Genomic DNA, 23,818 nt, shown 5'->3' with positions numbered 1-23,818 from the left:
TTAAAGCACCTTCACGGACTGTCCACCATGTACCCAGAGCTGGATCATCCTCAGCGGTCAGGCAGGCCTCGCTGAGGCCTCTGCCCTCAAGAGCAGCCCACAGCCGGGCAGCCCAGCGGGAGCCGGACTGGCCTTGCCTCTGCTCAGACAGCGGGTGGCAGCCCCACCAGCTGTCACAGACCCCAGCTCAGGGGACGCAGCATGCAGAGGCGGGCTGGTCCCTTCACCATCCACAGGGCCAGGCAGCAGCTGCAGAGGTCGCTGCTGCTTGGAGAAAAACTGCCTGTGAGTGTGCGGACAAGGTAGCTCACTCAGCGCAGAGAAAGCCAATCGCACTGAAATGACCTCTCTGCAGAAGCCCTGTTCAAGCATTTCTAGCCCATGGGAGGGCGCTCCCTTCCAGCTTGCCCAGCCCCTGAGACCTGCCCTGGAATCTGCCCCATTCTGGCCATGGAGAAGCGCGTCCCAGACACGGCGCAGGGGAGGGGGCATCCGAGGACGTCCCCCGCTGCCCTGGCAGAAGCTGCTCTGGATCCAGACACTTGCACAAGCTGCCTCCCACCATGGTCCTGGGGGTCCTCCCACTGCCATCCTGGGGGTTTCTGCAGCTGGACAGCAGGCTCCAGCGGGTAAAGTCAAGGGTCCTGCAGGAGGGCTCAGCCGTCACCTCACACGAAGAGCATGGGGCTGGAGATGGAGGCTGCACACACTGGGCCTGTCAGCAGGAAGAGCTTGGCCACATTCTCCTCATGACCCAAGTTCCAGCTTCCCGAGGAAAAATACAAAAATTAAAGAACTATAAAGAAGCAATCAATGAAATCCACTCCAGCACTCTATATCATTATCCAAAATTGTCCTGAGTAATCAAAATGGCAAGAGAAGGTGATGACATATTTCCCTCCCAAAGCAGCCATATGTCACCCAAGAAGGGCCGTGTAGACCCACTGTGCGCCAGCCACCAGCCCCATGGCCGCGCCAGCGCGTGCGTTAGTTCCACTGCATGAAAAGCACCTGAAGACCATGTGTCTCTCAACGTTTCCAACAACATAATTAGATAATGGAACACACAACATTTCTGACATAAGTAAAAAGCAAAGCAGCAAACAGAAGGGACCCAATGATTCATCCCGATCTTTATTCTTTTTCAATTGTGGCAAAATGTACACAGCATAGAAGTCTCTGTCTCGAGGGCTGTAGAGGAGGCAGTGCCAAGCAGGCGCACACTGTGGCCGTCGCCTTGCCCACCTCCAGGAGTCTTTGTCTGCCCAAACGGACAGCCCATCCCAAAGCGGACCCTTCTTGTCAAAAATTCTGAAATGTCTTCAACAAAAAGACTGAGCTCAAAACAAATTACATTCAAGTTGATAAGGACCTTAAATGCCGTGAAAATGCAGAAGCAATAACCACTGAGTCTGCAGAGATTCCAAACAGCCTTTCCTGAATAATGAAGCAAGTTCAGATATGGCAGAGAAACTTCCATGGTAAAAATTAGAATTAGAATCCTCGAATCTTTCACTTCTGAATAAACTTTTGCTTTTAGGAGTAATAATTTCAACCAAATATTCATATTCGACACCATTCCTTTCCTTTTCTGTACTGTACTGTCATAACTGACCTCAAAATGAGACATTTTATAGTATAGAAATTTTTTTAAGGAAGTTGCCTAGTAAATGTCTCTGAAAACTCAAATCTTAGTGGAAGGTAGCTTTGTTGGTGCTAGTGGCTGACTGACTGGATTCTTAAAGCATTTAAAAATCTCAAATTGGTAATGTTTTCTATATTTACTTAATATATATAACAAACTAAGAATACAAAAAATTCATTTCAATATTAAATCCACTTAGACTCCCACAGAACAGCCTTTAACTTTTAATTAAGGTTATATAATTTTCTGCATTTCTCACAATCGGCATGAGGATGGGCCTAGAAGGCAGACCTGACCGGGAAGCCCCCTCCCTGAAGCCACAGCCACTGCATTAAGACACAGCCTGAAAATAGTCATGATTTCCCCACTGTGCCTCATATTTGTATTTCCATTAACTAAGACTGTCAGAAAATAGACTCACAAAACACGTAACCATGCTCTACACAAACTTCCCAACGAGCAGTGAATATGCTCAAATTCACAGCCAATGGTAACTGAATGGGTGAAAAGAAAATAGAGACAGTTCCATAATTTTTTTGAAAAATAACAAGGCTGGGCCTCCCCTGGTGGCGCAGCAGTCAAGCGCTGGGCTGCGAAGCTGCCCGCAGCCTCTGCAGCGCCAGTTCGATCCCCAGCCACCGGCGAGGGTCCCACATGGCGCGCAGACCTCTCCTGCCGCCCGCTGCTCCCCTCAGCAGTGTACTTCGTCAGTCTGCCTGTTCTGTTTCCCGCTCTGGCTCTGGTGAATCCTCTCACCCTCCCGCGCTTCTGACTGTACCCAGTGCTTGTATAAATAAATAAATAAATAAATCTTTAAAAAAAAAAAGAAAAGAAAAATAACAAGGCTGGTAATGTAACTGATTCATATTTACAAATAAAGAGAAATGAAGATTTTATTCTTCCCAAAGTGTTCTGTGTAATGGAAAACGACACCTCGTCAGCCACTTAAGAAGGGCGCCCAGCGAAACACTAGCTGGTTAAGACGTTGTTTATATAAAAGTAGAATAAGTCCCAGCAAATTAAAGTCTGTACTTATCACAAAGGCCATTATGGCCCATTTTGTGACTGACGGAAAACAAACAAGGGCGCGCCTGGCGCCGGTGTTATACCCAGCCAAAGTGTCCGCAGGCGCGTGTGCAGCCGCCACCGGCCGCGCCCAGCGGAGCCTCCCCCTGCAGGCGCGGCGGCCTCTCGCCCCTGGACTTGCTATTTCTTTGACGAAAATACCTTAAATCGCAGCCCCCGCAGGCCAGACAGGAGCGGCGGGATAACCCGCTCCGTATCCGCCCGTTGGTCTTCATCCCAGCTTTGAAACAACAAAATTCCAAAACTTTTGAAAGACTTGTCTTCCTCCTTCGTGCTTCCTTAACGGCCCCGCGGACCAGGCCCACAGCCCAGGCGCTCTCTGCCCACAGTGAGAACCGCGGCCGTGAGAGCCCCCAAGCCACGGCCCCAGCCACGGCCCGAGCCACGGCCCCAGCCACACCCCCAGCCCCCAGCCACACCCGAGCCACGCCCCTGAGCCACGGCCGCGAGCCACGGCCCCAGCCACACCCGAGCCACGCCCCTGAGCCACGCGAGCCACGCCCCAGCCACACCCGAGCCACGCCCCTGAGCCACGCCCCGGCCTCACCCCAGCCACGCCCACCTATAGGTCGGGCTACAACTCGGCCCCGCCCCCGCCATGGCCCCGCCCCCGTCCCAGGCATTTCCGACCACGTGCGGCGCTCAGCTTCGTAGGACAACAGTCTCCAAGAAAGTCCAGGACAACGACCGTCTGCCTCTGTTTCCGTTATCTGCTAAAACCGGATCCCTGCACTCGGCCCGAACCAGCCGCGCCGACCCCTCGTCCGCCCGAACGCCGACGGCGCGCAGCGCCCGCGCTTACCTGTGTTCCCGTCGGGCAGCACGCAGCAGTGCCTCTGCAGGAGGCCGGGCAGCACCTGCGGACGGAGCAGGGACACCGTTAGCGCGGGCGGGCGGGCGGGCCGGGCGCCGCGGGGAGGGCCGGCGGGGCGCGTCTCATCAGGGCGGCTGCCCGGCCGGTGGGGGCTCCACACGCGCCCGGTGGGGGCTCGGCCGGGCCCGGTGCTGTGATGCTTTTGAAAGAGCGGGTGCGACTGGAGCCGCCGCGGGTGCCTGACTCTGGGCGGAAGCCTGCATGGAGGGGGTCACGGGAGACCGCGCTCTGCCGGGCGGAGGCAGAGGGACATGGCCCACGGAGCGACAGCAGGTGAAGACTGGAGAAACGGCTTTCCCAGGAAAACTCGGCAGCATCAGGCGATGGCAAAGCCACTGAAACCTGTGGCTGGAGAGCCCTGGGGACACTTGCGATCCTGACCGCTGAGCTCAGCCAGGGACAGGCCGGGGACGGAGCTGCAGCCGTCCGCAGCCCGGGGACCACCCCCCACCACCCCCACCCCTGGGGGCTGCCAGCCACACCCAGGCACTGTCCCCCATGCAGGGCCAGCTCAGGGAGGCTCAGCACGCGCAGCCCTCCCAGACCCTTGCTGTCCCTACACCCCAGTGCAGTCACAGAGCAGGGTCACCTACACCCGCATGGGTCAATCTCAGACACTGAAAGTAAAGCAAGAGCCAAACCACTACCAGCCCAAAATGCAAAATGTGGAATCCAAAGTTCAAATGCTTGTTCACATGAGGCTGCTGAGGTCGGGCACAAGGAGCACTCGCAAGACCACCCGGGTCAAGATGTGCCACCCTGCTGAAGACAGACACACGGAGAGACACACAGACACACGGAGACACACACGTGCACGCACGGTGAAGTCCCGTCTGTGCACCTTCACTCTGTGGCCCACACACTTGATCACACGCCTTCCCTAGACTTTCCAGGCCACGGGCAGCACCCGGCCACACAGCGCCTGAAGGGAAGGGCAGGGCAGCTGCGGGAGGCAGTGCCCCAGGCCACGGAGGGGAGGGGAGGCCTCCCACCACCCGCAGCCTCCAGGTGACTGGGCCTCCTAGCTGATGGCTCCCTGCAGCGCACCAAGAGGCAACGGGAAACTCTGCCTGTCCCTGAGCTTTTCAAAGGAACTTATACCAGCAGCTGCATCGCAAAAACATCAGGACAGAAGTCTAGGTTCTCTTCCGATACCCAGCCCAAGCTCCAGCCGGCAAGGCAGGCCAGCTCCGCCAAAGGCAGGGTGTCTGGGCAGGCAGGGGAGTGCCCAGCAGGCCAGGGCACAGTGCTGAGGGTGGGAGCAGACTCTGGGGCACGCTGGCCCTCGAGGGGGTAAGAGCACCTTGGGACAGGGCACCCCCTCCGGCTGAGGCACTGCCCGTCGCCTCATCTATCTGGAGGCCGCATGCCCAGATGAAGGCACAGCGGGTCAGGCTCCCTGGCAGGAGCTAGGGGAGGAGCGCTCCCTGCTCCTTCGGCTCTGTGGCCCCAGACACCCCATCTGCTCTGCCACGTGCCACGTGTTGCCCCGGCTGGTGTCCGGACCCAGGTTCTAGGAGGACACGAGTGCTGCTGGCTCCACCCCAGATCTCGTCTCCACTTGGTTAAATCTGCCGACTTGGCCATAGGTCTCGTGACCCAGCACCAGGCGTTCAGACCCCCCCGCCTCCCCGGGCCCCCAGGCTGCCGACACCAAGATGCTCCAAACGGTTAGACCGGAAGACTGGATGCCGCCAGCTTTCCACAGAGCCCCTGCAGCCCATGACAGCTCGGGCTCACGCCTGACAGTGGCCCCCATGCCTGCCTGGCAGCGCCTTACACCCGCCCCCCGTGAGCACCCATAGTCCAGAATCCCCCCAAACAGCAGGTGTCTCCAGGTTGATTTTGCTTCATGGAAACAAATACTTCACGTTGTACTGACTGCAGGAGGCATGTGTGCGCTACTCAGTCATTCAAAGACACGTGCCGAGAGCCACACTCGTTCCTGCTCACCCTCCAGCCCGGGCAGTGCAGCCCCTTAAGGCCCCTGGGCACAGCCCCATGGTATGTCCTCACCCGGCAGTTCTTAGAAAATCAAAACATTGTTTCTCTGCTCCCAGCACCTCCAGGCTGAGATTCTGCATCTATCAGGCCTGATTTTCTACAATCTCTTTCTGGTTCCTTTCTTTTCTTTTTGTTCTACTTTCTGCAAAATTCTCTCGAGTTTAATGCTCCATCGCTTGATCAACCTCCCACTCCCCTGCGGCACCGCCCTGGGCCACTCCCGCCCCAGGGACCATGGGCGCCGCACCCTGGGGCCCGCACACACAGGGACACAGGCTTGACCCCTGCAGACTGCGCGTGCTTGGTGACCCTCATCCTCTCCGCCCTGCACCCCCACCCTGCCCCACCATCCCCAGCCCCCCACCCTGGGCGCACAGCACGTTCCCCCTGGGTGGGTGCTGGGTGGGCTGGCACGCCAGGGGCGTCAGGCCTCTCGATCTCCTTCACCATGAAAGAAGCCGCAACAGGCAGCGCGAGTGCAGGGGCGGGAGGATGCCCCTCAGCCTTCCCATGACCCGCACACACCGCCCCCCAAGGCCAAGAGAGAGGGAGGCCGGCCCTGTGGTGCCAAGGCCACGGCGCGTCTGCCGGGCTTGCCTTGGTGGGAGTGGCCAGCGTCCTCTGCGGTCCAAATGGCCCCTGACGGCGACAGGTGGGCACCAGGGAGGCCCTGCTCATCCACAGATGTCTCCAGAGAGAAGGGCCACAGACACAGGGCAGCCATAAAACACTGTGTCCACGCCAACGGCCAGCTGGCCCCGCCCTGCCCGAGGCTGGGACGTGTCCTCACTGTGACAGGACACTGGTTTGGCCACATCTGCCTCAACAGGCACTTTCCTCTTTGCTGTGTAGACAAGGGTGCACATTGGTCCATCTGTTTAATTAACTTTAATTAAATTTATTTGCAGTGCAAGAAAATTCGAGTGCACAGGCCATGTGTGACAGAGATAAATCACAGGCCCATTTAATCGATTACCTCGGCACAGTTAAAATTCAGGAAACAATTCTTCAGGATTGGTCCATGTGTCTTTCTTCCTTTTTACTTAATGGAGGAAATTAGTGTATCCGTTGATCCAGAGAAACAGAAGCAATAGGAAAGGCATGTCCTACCCCCCCACCCCCTCCCTCCTCCATCATCTGCGCATCCACCCACTGACCTCCTAGTGAGGGTCGATAGACGCAGGAAACTGACCGTGAGGCACCAGCTCCCATGATCAGGCCCTGAGAGCCCCAGGCCCACCCCTGTGAGCTGGAGACTGGGAGCTCCAGGGTATGAAAGGGCTGAGACCAGGGGAGTGGGTGTGGGGGGCAGGGTGAGGCGTGAGCTCCTCCCCCATTCTGGTTCCACGCCCTGGAGAGGCTGGAGCTGCCCCCAGAGAGAAGAGAGCTGCGTAATGCTGGTCTCCCTGGAAGCACCAGGGATACTCGCATGAGCAGACACAGAAAGGCACTTTGCTCAGTTCCCCTGAACTTGGGGCTCCATCTCATGAGCTGGGGTAAAGCAGGAGACACCGTCAGGCAGGGCCTGAGCACCGGCTGCCTGGGCCCTGGAAACCACCACCGCAGAGGCAGAGGACCCAAATGATGCCACTTCACGTTCCTCTCAAACATGTGTCTGCAGAGGCCCCGACCACGGCCCACCCTCAGCCACGCGCTCACGGATGAGGAAACCGTGTGGGGGTGGCCACCCCTGGGCCCGATGCTGGCCACGTCCAGCGCTCTCTCCAGCCGCCCGACCGAACCCCAGTCCTGGCTTTCCTCGATGGATGCACTTAGTTCCCAGCTTGTCCCTGCCAGGAACAGCAGCTTCCAGCCAGAGAAGCTCTGCCTGCGCTAGGAGGAGCTGTGGTTCCCGGCGCCGCATCCCGCACACAACCCACGGCAGAGCAGAAAGAGGAGCTTAATGTACGCAGCTCAACTGTATCTGATCTACCAGACGGGCCACATTCACGAAATGTTCGTGAAACCATGAAATTACCATTTCTACGTTTATTCCAGAAGAATTACAGGAGACTGTTGAAAACACTGATGCACAAGTTGGAATTCCTTCAAAAATCTGTTAATCCGAGCAGTTGGTGGGGTGAGGATTTACACACAAGTGCCTTCCAGATAACTTCCTAGTGATCCCAAGGGAGACATTCGCGTTTATTTTCACTGAACCACAGACGCGTCACATGTGAGTCGTCAGCAAAGACTAACCTCCTGGCAAGAATACTCACATCGTGAGAGACCAGGCACTGTAAAGCAGGGCCAGAACAAGCCCGGTAGCAGCCACAGCCCGCGGGCCTCGCCGGCAGGAGCGCCTCCAAGCCAGCCAGAGAAAGGCCAGGCACCCACGGAAGCAGGCCAAGGAGCCTCCCTGGTGGTACAAGGGGTTAAGATGCATCCTATGAGGCTATCCGCAGCAACCGCGGCCTGAGTTTGATCCACAGCCAGCCAGGGAGCTTGAAACAGTTCCTCCACCGGTACCAGCCGATCAACTGCTCATGCACAATGCTCAGGAAAGCACCGACACCCTGGCCATGAAGACCACCTCAAGCAGATGCTCCAGTTGGGTCAAGAGCTAAGTATCCGCTGCCCGCCAGGCATGACCCTGGCTCGAGGGACTCAGAAGCATGCGCAGAGGCACGTGGGCCCTTACAAGAGCCAGGCAGAGCTGGGCCTGGGCGTTTGGCCCAGAGGAGGCGGGGCAGAGGCAAGCCAGGTGCAGTTCAGAGAGGAGCTTCCAGCTGGGTGTACAGGAGGAGCCCTCGCCTGCGTGGTGATGGCGTTGGTTGTGTTGAGGTTGGCCCCTTGGTGGAGGCAGGTCAGGAGGAAGGAGGTTTTCAGCATCCTTTGCTATGCAGAGCCTTTGAGTTTGAGTCCTCCCGTCTGTGTACAGGTACAGGAGAAGTTCATCATCCCTTTATTAGGTGAATGTAAATTAAAACTACAATGAGCTATCACCTCACACCTGTGAAAAGGGCTATCTATTATCAAGAGACACCAAGCACTGAGTGTTGACAGGAAGTGGAGAGAAGGGATCTCACACACGGCTGGCAGGAATGCAGATGGTGCAGCCGCTGTGAAAAAGAAGGAGATTTCTCAAACAATTAAAGCTAGAAATCCCATATAAAAATCACCAATTCAAAGAGATATCTGCACCCTTCCCCCGCCATGTTCATCAGTGCATCATTCACCATAGACAAGAAATAACCTAAGAGTCCAAGGACAGAGCTGTGGACAAAGAAGATGCCATCTAATACATGGTGGAATATTATGAAGCTATGAAAAAGATGAAGTTCTCACCATTTGCAACAACATGGATGGACCATGTTGGATATATAAATGTATCATCTGCAATGAGAATACACACGACAGAGACCTGTTCTAGGATGAGGCTGCTCCTGGAACCATGACTAAGGCAAGTAAGTCAGTAGGAGAAAGACAAACACGGTATGATTTCACTGACACGTGGACTACGGAGAAACAGATAAACTAAATAAGCCAAAACAAACATGTAGACGATCAGACCCATCACCGGCTACCAGAGGGCAGGAGGAAGGGGTGGTAAGCTGGGTCAGGGGTCAGCTGTAGGACCGGATGTCCAGTGGGGAGCTTGCCACAGCGGACACAGACATAGAGTGGTGCCTCCTGACGTGGGTGTGAGGCTATAAACCAATTTAGGGCGACTGAATAAACAATCACGGGAAAAAAGGAGCGGGAAGGCGGCGTGAGGCCAGGTGAGGCAGGTGAGGTGGCCAGGTGAGGAAGGCAGTCGGTGCGGAAGAGGGGCCGTGACCAAAGGGGCTGGGTGAGGAGACCACTTTGGAGCCGCTGCCACCCCAGGCCACGGCCACCCTGTGGGCCTTGCTCCCCCCAGCTGTTACCCCTCAGCCCTCCGCTGGGCCGCCTCCAGCTCCCCTCCCACGCCTGCGCCCAGGGCTCTGGGCTGCGGGAGGGACTTTCCCAGAAGGTCCCAGACTTGCTCGAATCCAAGCACTAGAGTCGCAAATGTCCATAACCAAGTTCCCCTGGAGATGTGCTTAACGCTGCTGTGAGTGTCAGGAGACCCTCCAGCCGTCAGAATGCGCAGCGACAGGCCGAAAAGAGCAGAAATTAAAAAATATTTATCCTGGTCTCACGCATAGCAGGAATCTAGAAAACTTAAACAAGGGACCAGAAAAAGAATAACTATAAGAAAGAAAATATCAAAATCAACAAACAACTATGAACAAGAGACACTCTATGGGGGTTGGGGGGCGGGGAAAGGAAGGCTTGGGGTCAAAATAAGGAGGTTGTAATTGTATGGGGAATATAAAAATAAAATTTAAATTAAAAAAAAAAATAAATAAAATATTTAGCCTTCTCGGTCTAATTGGGAAACAATAATCTAAAACAAAAACCAAGCTCAGTGTGTAAAGAAACGCTCTTGTCCGACACAATCTGTTTTTATCACCATTAAAAACCCCCAAAAAGGTGAGACCTCAGTATTGAATCACCGGACCAGAAGTGCCTGCTGTGCTGCACCCCGACCGTCGGCCGGTGAGGCGCCCCCCGGCCCACCCCGGGCACGCCGGCTGCTCGAGGCCCCAGCCTGTGTCGGGCCTGACCACAGCCGCAGGCACCCGGTCCCGCGCTGCACCCCAGGCCTCCGCAGCTCTGCCCTCTCTGGAGGCCGCGCCCGGGCCAGGCCGGGTGATGTGCACCCCGGCCCCTCACGTCTGCCCGCCCTGTGCCCTTTTCTCACGGGCCGCGCTGCTCCGCATTTCGGGGCCTGCGCGAGGCCGCAGAAGTGCAGTGTTGGCATCACACAGGCCGCCGCTCACTGGGTCAAACAGCGAGAAGCGGCCCAGCGTCGAGAAGTGGCTGTGCTGGCGGCGCCCCAGCAGGGCAGCCCTCACGGGGCTGGACGTGTCCCGCGGCAAAGGGGATCCCCGATGTGGGGACTGCAGCCCTCCGAGCGCACACGCCTGTGAGGTCTTCACGCCGTTCTCTCTCCTTGGTGTCTCCTGAGATTTTTGGTCCATTTTAACTTGGGTTCTTTGTTTTTTCTTGTCTTGCCTCTGGAGTCACCTGTCGTCGGAGACGCTGGCCCTGGGGCCTCCCAGACGCTGCTCCACCTGCGGCCATGGCTGGCACCTCCCTCCTCAGAGCAGAGGCTCTGATTTCAGCCCAGTCCGCCCTCTCCCTCCTTCCTCCCATGAGCCAAGCCTCGGGCCCACCCAGCCTCGGCCCGGCCCTGCTCTGGCGCCTTCCGGGCCTCACACCCTGCCTGGGCCCAGCCCCACCGACCTCATGCTTCGCCCTTGTTGGTGGGGTCACTCCAGGGCCGCACTGAAGTGACTCTTCACTCTCGGGTGTCACCTCTGCATCCTTGTCCAGGACCAGCCATGCACACCCAGCGGGTCTGCTCTGGGCTTACACCCTGCGCCCTGACACATCTGTCCTTCCTTGCCAGCACCAGCTGCTCGCAACACGCCGCGGGGCCCTCTCAGGCCTCCAGTCTCCATAGAAACATTTGGGTCAGTGTGTCAGGAGCCAGGTGCTGGGCTGGGGTGGGGCCACGCTGAGCTGCAGACTCAGTCGCGAAAGCTGCTCAGTGGCCAGTCCGTCCGTCCACCCTGTGCTCTCCCTCATCACCATGAGGTGGTTCTTTGATTTCCTGCCCCAGAGGTCTGCGGTCAAGCTCAGGCAACTCCGCATGCCCAGTGGGCGCCCCTGGTCTCCCGGGGGTGGGGTCGAGGCTGCTTGGCTGGCGGGTGTCCGCGCAAGCGAAGGCAGAGTGAAATGCCTCCTCGCAGGGCCTCGCGCGAGTGCAGGATGCAGGCGTCGCTCCAGGAACATGGCAGCCGGGGCCCCGGGAACACCAACGTCCTGCTGCTGCAGCGGCGAGAGCCAGGGAACCGCGGCCCTCAGCGCAGACCCGCTGGCGGAAGCCACAAGGCTGCCTGCGCGTCTTAGCTGCCGCGGGCGCCTGAGGCAGGCAGGCAACTAAGCCGGCGGGAGAAAGACGGAAGCTGTGCACGGAGTCTCGGGCAGAACGCAGGCAGCCGCTAATCCACGAAGCTTTACAGCCGCCGGCCAGACAGAACATGGAGGAAAAGGGCGTGGCGAGTCGCTGGGATTTGCTGCTGGCTTTTCTCTGTTCTGGCCCACAGGCCAAGTGTGGTGCGGGCGCCCCCCACCCCCTCCCGTGAAGGGCCACGCAGCTCCACCCAGGAGCCAGCGGGACCGGGAGGCGTGGACACCGCAGCGTGGGCGGAGAGGAGGCCTGGTCCTGCAGGCGTCCTGGGAGCCTCAGCACTCAGCTGGGCCGGGGCCAGACTGTCTCCACACACGCAGCAGGGCAGGCGGGGAGGTCAGCTGCCTGGGAGCAGTCATGCCAGGCTGCCCCTCCGACGGTCTTGAGACGTCCACAAGGCTCCTGAGGGCAGCAGCAGACACGGTTTGGACCCCAAGAAGCTGAGCACTGGCCCCGTTCCCCGCTCGTGGGCACAGTGTGGCTGTCCAGCTGCCCCAGGGAGGCTTGTGGGCAGGGTGCTCGGCAGGCCCCTCCGTCGCCGCCTCCGCTGACACCCAGATGGGCTGAGCTGGCTCCATATCCTGGGCGTCATTCCTGGGGCAGGGTATTACCTGGGATGTCCCCCTTTGGAATTATGCTGTTCCAGGCTTTACTCTTAGCCAAGCCTTCTATCCTCCGTCGGTCCAGGAGCCGGGGCACCCACAGCACCACAGACAGGCCTGGCCCCCTAAGAATAGGCACCGGGCTGGGCTGACAGCACATCACTGCATCCTGCACCAGCAGCAGGCACCTGGACCTCAAGACAGAGGGTGGTGGCCAGACAGTGCAGGACCCAGGCAAGGGCGGAAGCCCAGTGCTGGTCGGGGGTGCGCAGTCCAAGGTACACCCAGCCCCTTGCCTGCTCCCACTAGGAAGGAAGAAGCAGGAAGCCATGCATCCACCCAGGGGCTGGCGGGAGGCGCAGATGCCGCGGGGACACCACGGGGACCAGAGCAGGGAGAGGAGGGGAGGGCCTGTCGGTCTCACCACAGCTGCTCGTGGGCAGGCTGTGATTTCAGCTGGACATGACACCCAACACCAGCACTGCGAGGACGATGACGCAGCCAGAGACGCGGGCCAGGACAGACACGACCCGGTCGCTAGATTCCAACCGTGACATGAAGGGAGCGTCCAGCAAAGGCACCTGAAGTGCCTTGAGGAGAAACGGAGGCCTGGACGTCCCTCTACCACCAGCTGTGGGGTCTGTACCTTGACATCCTGCGGAGCAGGCCCAGCCACGAGGCCCTCCGGCCAGTCCTGCCTGCGCTGGAGCTGGGGGCGGTGTGGGCCCTGCAGGGGGGTGTGAGCAGCCCCCGGCACTGGGTGGGGGCGCCCCCAGCGCCCTACCCAAGAGCACGGGAGGGGCGATTCCCGATCCCGGGCTGGTCATGCACGAACATGTGTGAAAGTCCTGTGTGAACAAAGCCAAGTGTGGGATGTTTTCCAAAAGTGGAACAAAGTGCGCCCTTTCCAAGACCGCAAATCTGCCATTAGAGGAAGCGTCAGGACCGCGGCGTTAACAAGGAAAACGAAAACCCTGCAATGCGCGGGCCCAATAGAGGAAGAAAAGCATGTGCTGGAATTTAACACCATTCTTGGTTTTTAAAAGTGCCTCACAAATGAGGAGCAGGAGGAAACCTCTTTACTCCGGATAGGACAGAAGAAACACTATTTTATCGGGATGAGAAGCCATGAACTGTGCCCCAGCAGCACTTCTTCATTACAATAAAAAATGAAAAAAGGTGTAAGGATTAGATAGACTTCGTGGATTAAAGACTAAAAAGAAGAGGTGAGTGGTCAGGGCCAGGCTGGGAGCCAAGCTCACCACTGCACCCCAGGGCATCCAGTCCTGTCCATGGAGGAGGTCAAAGCAGGAGGGTCTGCACCCAGGCCCCACTTACCCCCAGCCTCCCTGACGGTGCCTGCGGGCAAAGTCTGACTTGTTTGAACCAGTGACTCCCAGCCTCCCCATCAGCCTCCCCACAGCCTCCTCACAGCACCCCCAGCCTCTCCCTCAGCCTCCCCACAGCCTCCCCTCAGCCTCCCCTCAGCCTCCCCTCAGCCTCTCCTCAGCCTCCCCTCAGCCTCCCTCAGCCTCTCCCTCAGCCTCCCCTCAGCCTCCCCTCAGCCTCTCCCTCAGCCTCTCCCTCAGCCTCTCCTCAGCCTCTTCCTCAGCCTCTTCCTCAGCCTCTCCTCAGCCTCCCTCAGCCTCTCCTCAGCCTCCCCTCAGCCTCCCCTCAGCCTCCCTCAGCCTCTCCCTCAGCCTCCCCTCAGCCTCCCCTCAGCCTCTCCCTCAGCCTCTCCTCAGCCTCTTCCTCAGCCTCTTCCTCAGCCTCTTCCTCAGCCTCTCCTCAGCCTCCCTCAGCCTCTCCTCAGCCTCTCCTCAGCCTCCCTCAGCCTGCTCCGGGCAGGACCCCAGCCCTAGGGGTAAGGCTCTAAGCAGACTTGAGCAAAGAAGACTCTTCATTGAAGGAGCCACAAGCAGGTGAGACCGGCCCGAGCCAGAGACCAGTGCATGACAGCACCATCCTGCGTGTCCTCAAGGCCGGACACCTGGACAAAGGGCGCCCTCGGGAGGGGCCGGGGTCACTGCAGAGTCGGGGGGCTCGGGGGACTCCACCTGCCTGGACCCCAGGCCCAACGTGGGGAGGGCGGTGGCTGCGCGAGGGGGCATCCATCGGGGGAGGGGGCCTGCGCGTCCACCCACCCGGCCCCAGGCACGGGGACTCTGGGGGGCTGCAGGCCGCACCACGTAGGGGGGAGCCTGTGGGGAGGACGCGTGGAAGGGCAGCCGCAAGCAGAGGCGCCAGGCGCAGCCCCGTCCACAGCCTGGCCACCGGGAGGACCGAAGACTGACCAGCCGCGCGGCCAGAAGGAGGTTCGGGTCAAGGCCCAGAGGCGCCGGCGCAGAGGCGAGCGCCGCGGAGCAAAGCATGGCCGCCGGACTCCAGCCAGCGACCCCGTGCTCGGCCGCCACGGGGAGGGGGCTTCACCCCAGACACACAGGACGTCCAGGGCACTGGGGGGGTGACCCCAGCTGTGCCCAGGAGAGCCCCGTGTGGGGACCCCCACAGAGCCCCTGGTGGGGAGCCCACATAAAGCATTAGGGAGTGGGGGCAGGGGGTCCCTGCTGGGGGCGTCTGGCCAGGGCTCCCCTGAACCAGTCCCTCCGCGCTGGACTGAGCATCTTCCCTGGACCTAGAGACCCACGCCTGCGCGGTGGGGCACCCAGCAAAGACCCCGCAAAAGAGCCGGGTCGGGCCAGGGGTGCTGAGTGTCCAGGACTTGGGGTCCTGCTGGCAGCCTGCGTGCGGCACCTGTGAGGAGGGGGGCCTCAGGGGTGAGGGGACAAGGCCAGCACCCCCCTTCCTGAGCCGCTGCACCAATGACCCCCCCGCTTCGAGCCAGCCCAGGGAGCCAGAGAGGCCGGCGACCCCCACCTCAGCCGGGAGCTGCCCGCCCACCCGCGCCCCCGCGCCCTCGGCTGGAGCGCGCCAGGATACTTACCCACCTGGCGTGACATCCCCCGCTGCTCTCCCCCGAGACGCCGCGCGCCGGTGGGCAGGGAGGGAGGAGAGGGAGGTGGCACCGTACCTGAGCCGTCCCCATGGCGTGGGCGGCCTCGCGGCGGGTGCGCGGCGCTAGGCCTGGGCCTCGGGCGGGACAGCCTGCAGCGGGGAGACAGGACCGGAGGAGCCGTCAGAGCAAGAAGAGGCCCAGAGGCCACCCCCCACCTCCACTGCCCAAGAACGTGGCCAGACCCGGCCAGGAGGAGCAGCGCTGTGCGTGGGCGCGAGGCCTTCTGTGGGCAGCGCCAGTGGGTTTGTGGCGAGGACCCACGAGGCCTCCATCTGGAGGACATTCATGGGAGAGCAGTGTGGCCAAGGCCCAGGGCCAGGCCCTCGGTGCCATCGCTGTCCCCGGCAGGTGTCGCTGGCAGGCCCTGCTGTCCAGGGCCCCTGACCCATGCCTGGCCCCACAGGACCCTGCGTGGTGGGGACGCCCAGTGTTGGGGGCAGTTGTTTGGGACTCCCGTGGGCCAGCCCCAAGGTCCAGACCCTGACCCTGCACACGGCTCGTGCACCCAGACTTCAGGAGACCTGGAAACGCCCTAGGTCTCAGGCCACATGCCCGACGGATCACCAGCCCCAGGCCACTGGAGGCCACACCTACGGGCACGACCAGTGGGGGAGCTGCTGCCCTGCCCCACAGCACGTGGGCGCCCACCGTGGAGACACCCACCGCAGAGGCCTTTCAACACATTTTCTTTTAACACCCTGGCGCCCGTGGCCCGAGCACAGCAGGAGGCCTCGGCTCAACCCCTCAGCCGCGGCCCCCGCAGGGCAGCCACACGGACCCCAGGAAGACCCACCGCAACCAGACAGCGCCCTGGGCACGTGGCTCAGTCCCTGCCCCCTGCTAGCTAGCGGCCTCCCCCAGGTGGACAAGCGGATCCCAGGGCCAGGCCACTCACTCTGGGTCAGTGGCACTGGGAAGGCCTTTGCAGCCCGTGGTCCTCACACAGTGCCAGCCTCTTCACAGGTCCCCCGCTTCCGGGGGGCTGCCAGCCCCACAAATCTGCCTCCTTGTCTGGGGCAGACCCTAGCCTGGAGTGGGTGTCCACACCCCAGGTCTTCTGCCCACCTCTGGGCTGCAAGAGCCCCTCCTCTGCCGTAAAGCAACCAACCCATTCCGAGCAGGTTTATGAACGGTTCTAGCAGCCACATGCTCTTCGCCGTGGTTTGTAGTCGCCGCCCGCCTCCGTGCACTCCACCCTCACCCTCGACACCGCACGACCACCACCCCGCACTCTGCTGCGCCACCCTTATAAGTCTCTTAGCGCAGGTGCACCCACTCCAGGTGCCGCCATCAGGCCTGCGTTCAGGACAAGGATCCATCATCTGTCCTGATGGCGGGAGGGAGAAAAGCCTGATACCTTTTACCTAACCCTACAGTCCACCCCCTCAGGGTTTTCTGCCATACAGTCTATACATATATGTACAATTTTCTAAGCAAACAAACACTGCAGCCGTGGCCCACAAAAGCAAATACATCAAATACAACAAAATACAACAGAACACACATAAGTCCAGGCAGGGCCCCAACCTAGTGCAAAAGACAATTATTGGCACCAGCAGATGAGCCACCACATCCGCTGCCGAAGGCTCTGCTCACACGAGGGAGGGGAACCACTCACGGCATCTACTGTAACACGCCAGGAGCCGTCGGGCTTCCCGGCCTTCTCTGGCTGTTGTCTCGGCTACAAGCCACACGCCGCATCCACCCCCAGGATGCTCTCGCTCTGGGACTGGCGATTCTATTCTGTTGGGGGTCATCGCCCACCCTCAGGGTTTCTGTCTGCGTCGCTCCAGCACTCGGCCTTCACAGCCACCCACGCGACTCGCGGACCCCTGCACTCAGGCCCGCTGCACAAGCACCTGGGTCGGGGATCAAACTCTGCATTCGGCTTGGGCTCCACCCCAAGCCACGTTCCCCACCCGTCCCCCAAGGACGGGTTCCTCAGCTCCTCACCCTCACTCAAGAACGAGCAGGGCGTCCCCCACAGGTGATTTTGCGAGACTCACAGGGCTTCAGCACACCCAGGCTGCTTCACAGCCGCTCAGGGCTTCCCAACTTAGCATCAGCACCAGCTTTTGCCTTCTCAGTGGGCTTTTCTCCTCCACCTGGCTGCTGGGCATAACAGGCTGCTTTCGGCCATCAAGGCCCACTGGCCACCCCCAGATTCCCATCTCCTGGGGTTTACAAACAAAACTGTTCCACCCCCAGGGTCCCAAAACATATCAACCTGCAAGGTCCTCCGCCTTCTGGCGGGATTGTCAGTCCATCAGTTCAAGTCCATTGGCCTCTCCCTGCTTCAGCAACGGCCTGCTGCCTCAGGGGTCATTAGCTGGTCCTTTCCGGCGTCGTTGGCTGGTCCTCTCGGGGCATCTCCTCCATGCGAGGTCTCGTCCCACAGCTCCGGACTGTATCCACCTTCTGTGCCGCCCTGGCGCCTCCAGCGTCGTCACAGGCAAACAGTCTGTTCTCCTTAGTCCCTCCAGGTCTTCGGAGGGCTCCATACCCGTCTGCATGGATCATCTTGCCGACTTACGCCAATTGTAAGGGCAGGAAAGGCCACAGCGCAGGTTTTCTGATCCCATGCAGACCGGGTCAAGGAGGAGTCAGAGTCCTCAGTGGCTTTTGCAGGTCTTTTATTGGGGTTCACCAGGCATATGGCAGGCAGGGGTGCTGGCTGGGGGGCTGGCAGGCTGGCAGGCGTCCCAGCCCCCAGCAAGTCTTCACTCTATCTGAGCTCTCTGGAGTTCGTTCTGCTGCTTTTCGGCTTCGGCTTCGGCTTCTACTGCTGCTGCTGGCGTCCCCATGACGCCGCCCTTAAAAGCACAGTCTTAGCTCAGCTGAATCCCATCTCCCTAGGCCCACCCCCTGCTCCAGGTGCCGCCATCAGGCCTGCGTTCAGGACAAGGATCCATCATCTATCCTGATGGCGGGAGGGCAGAAAAGCCTGATATTTTCTTTACCCTACATCTGCCCAGCCACTCGCAGCTGGACAGGCCTCCCTGTGTCCACACTCGCCCCTCACCTCTCCCTTGATGGCTTCTGGGGCCACAAAGATCTCCCTCCTTCCAAAACTTCAAGACCATAGCCTCTCACATTTTCTTTTAACTCACCTGTACCTGTTCTTAATGACCTTTTGCACACCTGACACTCAGCCCGGTGAAGTGATGAGCATTACCCACAGCAGCTAATTCCCCGACAGGCAACCAGAGGCCCTGCACCTCCCGGCTGTGCGCACCCCTCCCTCGCTGCACCAGCTGGGGCCACTGCCCCGACCGGCTGTTTCTCTCAGGGCTCGGGCAGGAGCCGGGGCAGTGTGCCGAGGGCGGGCCTATGGTCAGTGAGCAGGAGCCCAGCCCGATGGCAGCACCCAGGCCGCACCTCCTTCAAGGTGATGCTGAGTCACTTTAAAGTGGACTCTCCATTTTCACTGCTTAGCGCTGATAAGAACATTCCCGAGATCCCCTGCGCGGACACCGCGGGCAGCGGCCCTGGGCTCTGCCCACTGGGGCCCAGGGGCACAGGGAGGCGGGATCTGCCTCCAAACCACGGTTCAGTCCCAGCTAGTGAGGCCTGAAGGTGTCGCGCGTGGTCCCGCCTGGCAGGGCAGCTGCGAGCATCTCCACCAACCCCCAAACACCGCGGACGCAGGTCGTGGAATAAATACCAAGGCCCGGACAGCAGGAGCCGGGACAGCAGGAGCCGGTCCAGTTGCGGGTCTCCCGGCCCTTTTGTAGGTGACGGCGGATGGAAACTTGGCGTTCAGCGGCCTGCGTGTCAAATGGCACAAAGCCAGGAGCCGCATCTCCTGGAGTGCAGGGGCCGCGCAGCTTCCAGGCTCGGGACCCCAGCGCTGTCACCTGCTACTGCCCAACGAGCTTAGAACTGCCAGCCCGGCCGCGCCAGAGACCCCAAGGGGCTCGGCGGGTCACCTAGGCGCAGGCACAGTCTGAGGGTGACGCACAACGCAGTCCAGCCCCGGGCCGCCCTCCTCCACGCTCGCCGTGGCTGTCCTGGCCCCGTGAGCACCTGTGCTGGGAGACCCAAATCGCACAGAGTTCGGCGCCGCACGACCTGCTCGGGGAGCAGCCCCTCCTGGGGCTCACCCTGCGCCGGCGGAAACTCATTCCCACCCGCTCGCCCACCGCTGCTAGGACCCAAGTCCCGGCCGACCTGCGGCCCCATCCAGGCTACGCGGACTCTCCACACCACACGCAGGGCCGGGGCGGGCTGGGCCCCAAGCGGGTGCTGGACCTGGCAGGTGCGGGGCCCGCCGCTGCGCAAAGGGCCATCGCGGTCAGTTTCCATTGAAACGTTGGGCGTTGCCATCAGCAGAGACCCGCCCCCAAGCTGCCTCCTCCCGGCCGCGGAGCTCTGCTGGCGCGACCAGAAGGGCCCGGGTCAGGTTCTCGCCCGCTGTGGGGTGTCAGGCCCAGCGCCCCGCTTACCCAGGCCCTGGCTGCCTTTGCACGCTCAGCCTGGCCCCCCTTAACCCAGAGGGAAGGCCCAGGGCTCGCGCAGGAGCTGAGTTGAAGGGCTCTAGCAGATGAACCTTTCCAGCCATAATTTGACTTCCACTGTCTCTTGAAAGTCCTTGAATTCAATTTCCTCCCAGTGTCAGCGCGGCGGGTTCCCGGCCCACAGCGCCGTGCAGAGACGAGGGGCCGGCCCGCTGCGACTCTGAGCACGGCCCGCGCACCCAAGGGGCGGTCACCTCTCCGGCCACGAGGGTAGACCTTTCGGCCGAGGGCCCTTTACTTCCAGGGCACGAAGATGCGGAGCCCGCCCGCCCACTCTCGTTATTTTAGTTTGTAAAAGAGAGAACAGACGCGTAAGCCAAACAGCAGCCACTGCTCTGCCCCCCGCCCTCTGCTTCCCCCCGGCACAGACGGCCCACAGGCCCCGCACCTCAAACTCAGTCACCAGATTCTGGACAGTAGGTCTCCCGGGCAGAGCCACAAAACAGATGAGGGAGACACAGATGTTCTCCTCACAGCTCAGCCTACAGACCAAGCAAGGGAGACGCCAGGGGGTGCTGAGTGGGGGCAGTGCCCCACAGGGAGGCCCCGCATGTGCAGCACCCAGTTGCTGGGGTGTCAGGAAGGTGACCCCAGCTCCCCGCCCCCAGAGGTGCCCACAGCCATTGCAGGCGGCCGGGCCCCTCCGCTGTCACACACGCTGCCCCGGGCTCCTTATTCCAAAGCCCGGCAGCCACAGAAAGCCGCTTCCCGAGCGGGGCCGCCGCAGCGCGGGAGACGGGAGGGACCATCCCCCGCAGGCCTCGCCCGCCTCCGGGGCTCCCGGGGGTCCCGCCTCAGAGCGCAGGCAGGGGCGGCCAGGCCTGCTGGTGGAGCCTCCTGCCCGGGGCCCCGCCCGCCCGTGCCTCATCCCCAGGGAGGGGCGCCCCAAGGAGCCCTGGGGGAGTGGCGCGGGCAGGGAAAGTGGACGCGGACCCCGGGCCCGGAGTCAGGCTGTGGGGGAGCACACGTGTCACAGGCTGTGGGGGAGCACACGTGTCACAGTCGCCCGAGGACTCGCAGGCGCCGCCGCCACCAAGAGGAGCTTGAGAAATCGGAAAGCGGGTGAAAGTGAGGCGGAGGCAGGAAGAGGAGCCCGTGGAACTAAGGAGAGGGGGGCAGAGGGGCAGGAGCCGGCCCCGCAGGCCCAGGGACCCCCCAGGCCTCCCAGCAGAGGAGGGAGGGGACGCCCTGGGGAGCAAGAGGGAGCCGCCCTCAGGGAGCGGGGCCCCACGGGGTGCAGCTGTTTATTTATGTCAACTCATTTATCTACAAAAGCTTCTGAGCATTGCCGCGCCCAGAAAAACCTGCCACCGCACAGGAATATTGTTTTCAGATAACAGGGAAGCCTGGATTGATAAAAAATAGAAATCCAAATGTGCTGAACTTAAAAACACTCCACCCACCCACGAAACGCAGACATCCCCAGCGACCTCAGCCTCCCGAGCCACAGCATCCGGCCTGCGAGTCCCTGGAGAGGGCAGGCGGCTCAGCCCAGGACTGACCACCCCTCACCAAGGCACAGGGAGGGACGGAGTCCATGTGGTCAGCCAGACCATTCCTGAGGCCTCAAGTAGGCCGCAGGCGGAGATGAAAAGGGATCCGCTGCATGTGCGAGAGGCCACTTCCCTTGGTCAGCGGCACACAAGCCACGTGGGGACACCAGAGTCACCTCCATGCAGCGGGTTCAGGCCCTGCCTGGCCCAGGAAAACGGGTACCACTGCCCCTCCTGCCAGATGCCAGGCCTTCCCGCCCATGTGGCCAGTGGACATCATCCAGCTGGCGAGGCCTCAGAACCATCTCCAGGTGCTGGACCAAGGGAAAAGGGCCGGGGGACTGGAGTGAGCGTGAGGACAGGGAAGGGAGGCTGCGAGCTGAGGCAGGCGCTCTCTCAGGTGGATCTGTTTCAGGAAAAAGCACGTAGGAAGCACCCAAGTGGGAACATAATTCCCTTAACACTGTCATGTCCTCTACCCCACAAAGTCGTGTGGACACACGGAGGAGCAGGGCCTGCGTTGGAAGACGAAGTCACAGCAGATTCCCTCTCGAGCTCGAAGGAAGACGACTGAAGAGACCATGTCTGTCCTCAGCCCTTAAGCTCGAGGAAGTGGCAGGCGAGCCCCGGCATTGTATGGGCCTCTCTTACAGCACAAAAGCAGAAGGCTGAGCCGAGACGATGAAGGGACACCAGCGTGCCCTGGACCCCTGCCCGCGGCCGCACATTGACACAGCCTCACCCGCCCCAACACACGCAGCCCCGCAGCCCCTGGTCCACTGTCTGCAAGACAAGGCTGCCTGGTTCTGGCCCTACTGTGTGTGCTGAGGGCCCTGGGCAGGCACCCTGCTTCCGGCCACCTGCAAGCTGACAACAGTCTTAGTAAAGAGGCCTGGGAGGTCCAGGAAAGGTCTGCGCCTTAAGGTGTCTTAGAGCAGGTTTGTCACTAGCAGACAAGTTCTTGTGAATGAACATGCTGTAAGTTACTCAAATAAGACAAGGCTGACGGCGAGAAATAGTTGATAAAATTAACACTGAAAGAGGAGCACAGGAGGAGGAGCCACAGGAGGAGGAGCAGCAGGAGGAGGAGAAGCAGCAGCAGGAGGAGGAGGAACAGCAGGAGGAGGAGCACCAGAGGAGGAGCAGGAGACACCGGGGCAGGAGACTCGACGCCTGGCATAGGAACTACAGCTCCCGTTCCTGAACATGGGTTGATCTCAGCTTTCCACGGCATTAATTTAACCCAGATTGGTTTCTCAATTCCTTTGGTCAAGAATTAAAATATCTCATTGTGCGTTAAAAGTCAGTATTACATAGAGAATCAAGGATGATTAACGTTTAAACATTAATTCTCCTGAAATAAAGCGTCTCAGCATTACAGTACTTGGTGTTTGTGCCGACCAACAGTCCAGAGACAGGAGGTGACCATCCGTCCCCAGTTCGGGCTTGCAGATGCCTGGTCGGGCCTGGGATAGCCCCAGCCCCAGTGCCGAGGCCCCACCGTCACAGGAGGCCCTCCCTGTGGGCCCAGGCGTCCTCCTGGGCCCAGGTCATTAGCTCCTAAGGTTCTGAGCTTTTCCTCTTTAACAAAAGAAACACAAATTATACCGCACAAATTGTATTAAATAATTGTTGCTGCAGAAAATTGTAACATGTCAGGAACTGAGGTTGGAGTTTCCATAGCAACTGCTACCTGGGATTCTGACTGACTTGTGTGTTTGGTTTGGTTCTAGAAGTAACTTAATCCCATAAGGTGCCATTTAACTGTCCGGTCACATGCAAGCTGTGGCCTTGTGCTGGTGCCGGGGCACTCGCCGCGCCCCTGCCCCCCAGTCCAGAGAATGAAGGAGCCTCCCTTTCAAGAGGGTCACAGCCCTGGAGTTAGCCACGGCCGTGGGAGGTCTGCCTGCTGCGAGCCACGAGGTACGGAAATCCCTGGGGGTCCCCTGTGCTCCTGGCATCCCCCACCCATGTGAGCATGACCAGGGCTCAAGCCTGTTGACCAAGAAGACTCAAAGAATAATGAGAAAACTGCTAATGGCACTTAACAATGGGCAACATAATTCAATGAATGACAGAACTTGGCGTGACTGGGTGTCCCAAGAAGCAGCGCGGTGCTCGCTACTGAAGACGCGATGTGTTGACACGAGGAGGTCAGCAGGGCCCAGCAGGCAGACGCCGTATTCTGACACAGGTAAAGGCCCCTCAAAACATAAAGTGTGGCTATTGTGCACAGCGCCCTCTCCGTGCTGACACGAAACAGAAGAGCCTTAAAAACCACAGAGCACACAGCCTCAGGGCTGCAAGGGCAACTTCTCCCACATTAGCTCCACTCACAAAACGCAACATGAGTGACTCCTCTTGGCCGGCCCGGGGTGCCGTGGGCAACGCAGTGACCATACGTGGGTGCAGTCACCTAAGGCAGGCGTGAGCATTTCCTGCTGCTGTCTCTGTCTCTGTCTCTGACTAAGCTGGAAGGGGCCGGGACCCAGGGCCGGGAGGCACAGGACAGTGGGAAGAAAGTTCTGGAAACCAGAGAACCTAAGTCAGGATACCTTCCTAGAGAACGGCCTTGCA

This window comes from Talpa occidentalis, unplaced genomic scaffold, assembly GCF_014898055.3.
Source record: "Talpa occidentalis isolate TD23 unplaced genomic scaffold, MPIMG_talOcc4v2.1 talOcc4.4, whole genome shotgun sequence".
Classification (NCBI taxonomy): Eukaryota; Metazoa; Chordata; class Mammalia; order Eulipotyphla; family Talpidae; genus Talpa; species Talpa occidentalis.
This window is presented reverse-complemented; position numbering follows the sequence as displayed.